At 37.5% G+C, this 9,536-nt stretch overlaps 1 protein-coding gene across 2 annotated transcripts in view; it reads right to left on the bottom strand.

Moving 5' to 3' along the window:
* The window catches only part of Ostn (osteocrin), a 35,738-nt gene that overhangs the window by 4,885 nt on the left and 21,317 nt on the right, over nucleotides 1–9,536 (bottom strand). The window lies entirely within an intron of this gene.

The following is a 9,536-nucleotide window of genomic DNA, read 5'->3' as shown; positions in this document are numbered from 1 at the left end:
TGTGTCTGCTTAGATATTTTCTGTATGTAATTTCTTTGTATGTAATCATCTGTGTCTGCTTAGATATTTTCTGCATCAAGGGTTGGTTGCAGAAATGAACTGTAATGATATAATCTTCTGCTCAGTGACCATTGTGTTAGTCACTTTCCACTGCTGTGATAAAACACCATGACCAAGGCAAAATATAGAAGGAAGGGGTTATTTGGGCTTATGGTTCCAGAGCGAAAAGAGTTCATTACCATCACAGTGGGGAAGTGGCTGTGAGTAGTCATGTCAGCCTGAGTTGCAGAGAATTTACTACTTGAACCTCAAGCACCAAGCAGTGAGAGTGTTCTAGGAATGGTGGGAGGTTTTGAACCTCAAAGCCCATCCTTAGTTATATGACTCCCCCAGCAAGGCTGCACTTCCTAAACTAACCCAAATGGTTCCATCAAATGGGGAATATGTACTCAAACATTTGAGCCTATGGGACACTTCAAACTATCACCACTTCCATGAAGGGAAACTTACTACCTTATAAAATAACAGGAAATACATAATTTGTAGAATTAGCTTAAATCCAATGAACAAGAGTTATAAGAAACTAGACATACTAGTCATGCTTCAAGAGTTTGGTGTAATTATAAACAATGTGTGCTAGAATAAAAAAAATCTTCTCTGTATTTTGTTATGTTTTTGTTTTTATATATTTTTTTGAGATAGGGTCTCTCTCTATAATTCTGGCTATCCCTGTAGCTCACTCTGTAATACTAGGTTGGCCTCAAACTCACAGAGATTTGCCTGCCCCAACCTTGCTAATGCTGGGTTTAAAGGTGTTCAACACTATGTAGGGCTCTTCTCTGTGTCATAAATTAACTAACTTTGCCAAGACTAACACAAGTAAACATTTCATTTATCATTTTCTTGTAGCAATGAGAATAATGTCTTACCGTCAGGGTCCACATTGAAGTCCCTGACTCATAATATGTAATTTCATAGAGCCCAACCAAGTTTCAGATAAGATTAAATTTATAGATTAGAAGATTATGCTGATTATTCCTGAGTGGACCTGGTGTCTTTTTATAATAGTTCGTAGAAGCAGATGACAGTGGCAGAAGAAGGGAACCTTGGGCATTAGGTAATCAAAAGCAGTCTGAGAGGGACCACAATGACCAAGGACAGCATGAAGATGAGAGAGTCATGAATGAAGGAATGCTGCGGCTCCTTCAGGTTTTTGCAAGGAAAATGGGACCTCAGTTTTTCAAGCATGAGAGCTGAACTCTGCCAACAATTCAAAAGAGATGACAATGCTTTTCCTGGAGAAACCTGGGAGATTACAGCCTGATGATACCTTCACGTCATCTGGTTCCAGCAGGAAGACAAGGCAAGAGTGTGAGAGAACAGATAGATAGGAGTTTATATGCCATCATTGGCCAGAAATCAGGCACATCTCTACCTAATAGAAAAAGAGAATGGGAGAATTGGCCTGCAATGATGGACTGTGAGTGATAAGGATATACTTAACCTTGATCAACAAAATTATGAGTTAGTAATTGATTGTAATTTATTATGGTATCAACAAGAACAAATATATTTCTCTGTATGATTCAGGGCTTAACTTAAGTGCTATGGGGCTAAAAAAACAAGATATTAAATTGATGTGGTTTCCCCCTTCCTTTAAATTGATTTCTTCATACTATCCATCATTAAAATTCCTGGACAGGTTAGGCAGAAGCCAATGTTGGACAGAGAAGAATGCTTAGGGGTGACAAGTCCAAAAAGTCAGTAATGAACCAAATCCCCCACCCCCAGGTTTTAAAAAAGGGGAAGGAAATGACAGCTCCCAAGGCCCCTTTAAGTTCAAGTGCTGTGAAAAAAAATTATTTGTTTAGTTTTCTAAAAATAAGTGTACTATTCTTATAGAGTATATAAATTACACCAGAACGTTCACTGGTTCTCAGAATTGTTTCCCAAATCTCAGGTAAAAGAAATTTTTATGACCTTTTTCTTGCATTTTGGTAGCTGATGTTTTTCTGTGCAAACAAATGAGTAGGGGCTGTACTTGTGGAAAAAGCAAAAGAATTAACTTCCTTCCATCCAAGCCATAAACAGTCTCTCCTCTTGCTGTCCCCAGATTTGATCTAAAATGAGTTAGGGACCAGGAATTAGGGCTTGATCTTTGATGAGTTATTTTACTTAATGCTTCTGGGATCCTGGCAATTCTGTTATTCTAAGCAATTCTTCATTGTCTGATAAAATTTAGATACTACCTGGTGTTCCTATCCATTGGAACTTTAAATTCATTCAAAACTCTTACTTGTTAGGTACTATTTGGTTACAGTGTTGCTACTTGTCTCTCAGTGCCTGGTTCATGTTGACAATGGTGACTGAGGTGACACATGCAGAGATATTTACACATATCTTCAGCCATTGCTCTTGCTAGTCCAGTTGAATTATTTCCAGACTATTTGAGCTCTGTCAGAGCAGAAGACTGGGCTCAGTGGGCAGAGATAGGTAGCATATCGTTTTGTTCTAACATCTTAATTACTTCAATTCATTTTATCAAATGTGGGATCAGCTGCAAAAACTTTATCTAGAAACAATTTATCATGAGCTTGCGCATATAAATAGGCTCAATATATAAGCAAATTAGTACTTAAAAAAAAGCAAAACCAATGATATTCAAAAAGTCAAGGAAAATCAGAATGGCTCATGAAGTCCAGGAGTTTATGTATATTTTATATCAGTTCAGAAACAAAATGGCAAACTGGCAGTTTTCTTGATTTTTGTCTAATATCAAATATGTACATAAATCTGTAATAGGGGCACTGACAGGAGTACTCCCTGTGCACAGAAGAAAAGTTTGGCAGTCTAATTTTACATAGGAAAGATATACTTCTGACTGTCTAGTCCCTCTTGTGACAAAATGATGTAATGCCATGGCTTATATTAGACACAGGTAAAAGCATTCTCCCTTTTTATGGAAAAATACCCTGTGAGCAGTTTTAAGAGATGTATTATCTAGCAAACTAATACAAGCAGAGTGTTTGGATTGTTTATTTTCAACATGGCTTTTATATTTACAATAAAATATAGACTTACCATGTCAAATAGAATATCCTTCGATGTCTATATCTATCCTTTCTAAAACTGGGTTGCCATTGTTAAAAAGCAGTAGAAATTGTATTTAAGCATTTTATTAAGTATACACCATATATGCCAATGGGACCATTACTCATCTCTGCCTGGTTTAAAGAAAACAGAAAAGAACATCCATACTTGCAGCACCAGCAAATGATACAGAATTTAACCTGAAAAGTAGGCGTCCCACTGTCTCCTGCCAAGTCACATTTCTTTGGTGGCCCTGTCCCAGGATTCTTCTGCAGACTCAAGCTTAGTCTGATCATGTTTCTGCCTCACCTTACCTTATGTGTGTTGTTTAAAGCTCTGATACGTGCTTCAGGCAGTTTTAGAATTTTCCTTAAAGAAATTACATGCTACAGACCTAATGTAAAACCTATTATTATTGAGAATGTTATACGTGTCAGTACTATTGTTACTCCTAATAACTGTATTATTAATTATGCCTGCAGAATATATGATACACTAGAAGTTTGTTAACAGACTAAATCCTGTGTTCTAATCATAAAAACAGGTGCCGTGGGAGTTGATTGATATGCCAACTAGCTTCTCTGTGAGATAATTTCACAATGCATCCATGTGTCAAATATCATCTGTGATTTTGATTTTTTTACATTCAAAACCTGTGGTGTGTGTGTGAGAGAGAGAGGGGGAGAGAGAGAGGAGAGAGAGAGAGAGAGAGAGAGAGAGAGAGAGAGACAGAGAGAGAGACAGAGAGAGACAGAGAGAGAGACAGAGAGAGAGGATAACTTTTGGGAATCAGTTCTCTTTACAGTGTGGGTCCCAGGGAACCAACCCAAGACATTAGGTAAATAGGGTTACCCTCTGAGTCATCTTGCCAACCCCAGTCCATTTCTAAGAGGAAACTGTTTTCTGTTGAACATGCCCCACTAAACCTGAAAAAATTAAAGCCATCATGGATGAATTCTCTATTTCAGTAAAGCTGTGTATTTTAAAATGCATTCATGTTGATGTGTAGCTACAACTGCTTTTCTTTTCTTTTTAATTAAAGTGTTCCATTGAATAGATGTATAATATTTGTTAATTCATCATGCTACTCAGGGAAGCTTGAGGAGTTGAATTTTTTGGTGATGCTGTATACTGTTCAGTTGAAAACTCTTTGATAAATAACTTTCAACTTTATTTAGGGATTTCTGGGCATTATACAGAGTTGCCACCTATGAATATATTTAATTTTATTGTTTAGTACCAGATTTTCCCATATTCTTACATATTTGCAAACCTGAGAGCCATATGCCACAGTTTCTTTTCTTTCAAGAGTATTCCAGGCCCCAGGACATGTCCTTACAGTTTTGACAGTCTGATTTCATAGATACTCTCTTATACTGGATGTAATTAACTTTTGTATTTCTAATGAAGCCTCCTGCCTCCACTTGCTCATTGCCCACCTGGATTCCTTCTTTTGGAAGTGTCTGCTTAATCAACCTATTTTTTTTCTTACTAATTTGTTCTCCTTTTAAATATTGTGGTAGGTAGGCTTGGTTTTCAGTAAATATGACATTTTGTCAGTCTTATGTACTAACTTTCTGCTTTCACTTTCTTGTTTTTTTTTATAAGAAAATCTTTAATGGTACCTCAATGAATATCAACATTTCCATCTTATTTAATGAGTTCTTTCTGTCTCATAATTCTAGGTTCTGCTTATTGAATTTCTTGAAAATCTTATTACAGCTTTGATTAGAATTGAATTGACTCTATGGTATAAGTCGATCTGTAGAAAACTAAGATCGCTATGAATGTGTCTTGCTAGCCCAGATGATTTATCACTTGGGGTAGTTTGATGTCTTCAGTGATGAAATGTTATAGTTGTTTCCATAAAGACCATGCATAGCTTGTGGAATTTCATTTGTTGTAAGTGATATCACATAAGATTATAAGCTGTAGGAGTGTGTGCGTGTGTGTGTGTCTGTGTGTGTTTGTGTGTATGTGACTTACTGGATTAAAAATTTTCTAGTGTTCATTTATTGGTGACTTTAGTCTTGAATGGAATTGATTTTTTTTGTTGTGATTTTCTTGCATCTCTTGAGATGATACAGCTTACTTATTTACTGTTAATTCCAATAGTTAATTTTCTAAAAATAATAACCTTTATAGAGCAAACCAATGAGATAATGTGTGTTCTTTTACATACCTGACTGGACTCTCTCAGCTATTTTTGGAGGATGGTTGCATCTGGGGTCACTAATGTGGCTGACATGTTAAGTTCTTTCCTTGGTCATTCCCTATATGGTTTCAATAGTTAGGCAATTTTACTTTATTATATGGGATTAGAATTACATCTTTTTTTCAAGGGTGGGAAATCCTCCTTTTGAATTTTATCTTGAGTTTTAAGGCTCATTTTCAGACTATCCATTCATGAATTTCAAATGTTGGTTGAATATGAAACTTTTTTGTTACCCTGTGTGTGGTTGGGAGTCTCAAGGAAAGGACCTTGGATTGAGGGTCTGGATAATGTTCCCTCACAACAGTCTGGTTTGTTGCTGCATTTTAAGAATACAATAAAATGCTAGGCTCTTTTAGGAAAGGCCATCGGCTCACCAACATGGAAAACTACCCAGAGAAAGGATGCAGTAATTGCTCATAGAGGACATTTTTTTCAATAAGTCCGTAAGATTAGAAAACAAGGAATTGTATTATAGTAAAAAAACTTAACAAGAATGCAGCGGTCAGGTTTCAATTTAGGCTCCTCACTGTATAGTCTCCTACACTGGGAAGAGCCAACTTTCATAGCCAGTGTGGAAAAGACACTGTGTAAAGTCTTATAAACTGCTCTGCCTTCTGCCTTTCCTAGCTGGACTATTAGTTCTGAGGGGCATCTAGTTGCCATTTCCCTAAAAGCCTCATAAAAAGTTTGCATGGCAAAGAACGGAAATCTTCTGCCAATAGCCTGAGAGAAACAAAGTCATCCCAGCCACGAGTGGGCCATTTTGGAAGTAGATGTTCTAGCCTCCAGGGCCCCTCAACTGACTACAGCCCCTGTGGAGAGCTGTGCCAAGTACATGAGTTGATTATTTACATCTTATTTTTCTATTATTCCTAAATGTGGTTTTGAAGAAAAAAGGCATTATATATTGACTATTTAAAACAACTTCGTCCCTTAAATTAAATACATTTTCAATCTAACATTGGCAGATTAAATCTTGAAAACCTATTTTCAAATTTAAATGTGACTTGTGGTCATTCTCTTGAATACCTTTTAGTTCCTTTCTGTGGTCTTCTTAATCTTCCCTCGTATGCCATACCATTAATTCCAAGATACTTACTTACATTTCAATATGCCCCTCACCCTTTCTGGAGTCTCCATTTCAGTATTCAAAATTGTCAGATTCCAAGATAACTCTATACTGCTGCATGCCCCGCTCCGTGGGTTGTTCAGAGAACCCCCAAACTGGGTGTGACTTTTAGTCTTATGAGTCTCACAGTATTAGATAATGAACTACCAGGCCAAAAAAAATAAATAAATACCAAACTGAGTAGATCAATACTTTTGTTCTCACATAATATCTGTGCAGAAAAAGGAGCACAAACATGACTTGCTGTTTCTCGAAAGAAAACCAAGAAAAATATGGCTGTCCAACAGTAGATCAAGGACCTTCCTGCATTAGATACACTTGCATGGAAGGGTCTTTTTACCCCATAAAGACAAGAAGGAAATAGATGAGCATGTTCTGTCCTTTCTGCCAAAATGAGGAAGCACTAGAGGCTGTACTTCTCCAGGGAAGAAACGAATAAGGGATGGGGCAAGCATCAATCATTTTCTCACAGAAGTGCTTCCTTAAGTTGTGAGTTTAGGTCATACAGGGAAGACCGCTTCAGTGAGAAAGGTTATATCTGATGTAGCATTTTATCTCAAAGGTAGTAATTTACCTTATGTAGATTTTATTAAATTTGTGATGATGATGCTGACCTTGCAATGCTATCTTCTAAAGTGTTTTCTCCAAGGAATGTGAGCTGCGTGTTCACGCATTCAACAAGCATTCAGACAGAAACCACAAACACTGAGTCCAATAGTGAGAACTAAGTTACCAAAGTAACCCAGCTGCAACTCTTTGGAGACACTCTGCAGAGTCCCAGACTACATAGTGATCCTCACGGACTTGCCTCACAACTTTCTTGCGAAGTGATCGAACATTTCAAACTCTCATCTAGCAAATAGATTTACACTAAAATACTGTGTAGAAATTTGCTTTTGGAAGGGTGAGTAAAGTCCATTGAAAACTCTCTATCAACTCCGTATTTTCTTTTTGAGAGAAAGTTGTTGACCTTCACATACAAGTTGGGTAAGGTTGACAAGCACGAGGTGAATTGAGGTGTTGAAGAGACTGGGCAGTAAAGAACAAGCTCTGGCAAGAGTGGCCCAAGACCGTTATGCTCAAGGGCATTTCCCAGTGCAGAGCCAGGCCATTTAACAAGGAGGACAGAAGCCTGTGAAAGGGGTGGTGTCCTCTAGATAGTTTCCTGTGTTCTAACATCTGGCATAGAACCCATTTAGAACTACCTCTTCCAGACATCAGCACATAAAAACTGAAAAATGCTAGCTTGGCCTATGAGATGACTCAGCTGGCCCAGGTCAGTCATGTTGCTTTATAATGAATCAAAATGGATGTAAGCTATTAGGCTGTTCGTCTTGGTCTTTGGGATTGCCATCGAGAAGGGCAGTCACATCAGTAAATTGAATCTGACACCATTATTCTCCACTTTAGCCTGGACCGCCAACAGTTGCAGGGCAAGAGACCCATTTTCATTGGTATAGAATGTTGAGAATTTTCTTGATGGATATATTCAAAGATAATGTCACTAATCCTAAACTTAGATAAGTACCTTATTCACGGAGTTTTAATTTCTGTGAAGAAGTTTTAAATGGAGTGTATTGAACTTGAAGTTAAATAATAAAAGATAAATTATAAGTAGATAATGAAAGAAATATAATTTTATTTGTCTGAAAATCATTCAACAAAATGAGTGTCCTAATATTCCTCCTTTTATTGTCACGAACCAGCATCTTATTCTTTATTTCAGTATTTTGTTTTGACTCCTACAAAACTGAGGAAAAGCTGAAAATAAAATAGGTGGCAAATATTTCCTCTTGAGTTCTTAAATGAGGTAGTAGACTTACATAACATTTGGAAGGCTACTGCTACAATTGATTGTGTCCAATCTTAAACTCTAAAAGGAGTATTGTTGAATGTATCAGGAGAAATTTCTTGGGAGCAAGTTACTGGAGAACAGCAGTGCTTTTCTTCTACCTTCCACGAGGAGAAGGCCTTTGTGAAAACATTCAGGACAGTATGATGGTAGACCAGATGGACAAGTGTCTTCCAAATCTAAGAGCAAAGAGCTGTGAGAGTCAGCCTCATGTAGTGAGGATGGGACTATTCATGAAACAGCTTTACTTGGTGATCAAAATCAACTATATGGAGCATGTGGTTGATTTAGGTTTAGTGTAACAGGGGCATCTCTAAGGGTTTCCTGCCAACCTTGATGTTGGTGGTGGTGCCAAATGAACAGTCCATGAAGACAGGATGAAGATGAAGAGTGTGCCTAACTTTCCAGAGGGAAAACTCTTCTCAGGGCAAAGCTGTTTATAATAATTCTAGTGGGTGATATGTGATGACCAGCAGAAACATCCTCTGTTGTAGGGATTTAAGAAGCCCTACAAGCTGAAAAGCCAGGTTTTGATAGTGCCTGTTAATAATTCTTAACTTCCCAGTTGTAGTAGTAAGCTCCAACTTAAGCTTCCACAAAAAGCCAGACGAGGTACAGGGAAAGTGGTAGAGGGGACACAGATCACAGCCCATTCCCACTTCAACTCACCTGCTTGAACAGGCTGAAACCAGGCAAAGGAACATTTTCATAAAACTCAAGGTTGGATAATGGAGTGTAAGTAGACACTTTCATCCGTGACTTTTTAAAAAGACAAAGTAAACATGCTCATTTTGTACATGTGACCAGTGGCATCATAGTCACCCTTGATATCAATTGAGGGATGGAAAAAAAATCTTCCCAGGTTGCCTAGAAAAAATGTAAGTTTTCTTTTCTGTGGAGTTCTTCTATCTTGGATTTATAAGAATAATGTTTTAGAACAAAATGTTTACTGATCCAGTTCAGAAGGGTGTTTATAATTGAACTATGGATCTTTCATCTTCTCTCCAGGCTTGTCTGTTTATTTTTTCTAGTTTAACTTTAAGCCTTAGGAGGCTGAAGGTTTTAAATAAATGTTCCTGTGTTCCTTGGTTTTCCATTGATTGAGTCAAGAAATGGGTGGCCTTGGATAGGGAGAAGGGAGGAAGAACAGGAAGATCTTGGGATTGTTTTTACCTGTCCTCCTCAAATTACCTTGGGAAAATTTCCCCTGAGTTACGCTCTGATTTACAGAATCCTCTTTCAGTTTGTCT

This window comes from Microtus ochrogaster, chromosome 2 (assembly GCF_000317375.1).
Source record: "Microtus ochrogaster isolate Prairie Vole_2 chromosome 2, MicOch1.0, whole genome shotgun sequence".
Lineage (NCBI taxonomy): Eukaryota > Metazoa > Chordata > Mammalia > Rodentia > Cricetidae > Microtus > Microtus ochrogaster.
The sequence above is the reverse complement of the archived record's forward strand: the minus strand, read 5'-3'. Positions and strand labels throughout refer to the sequence as shown.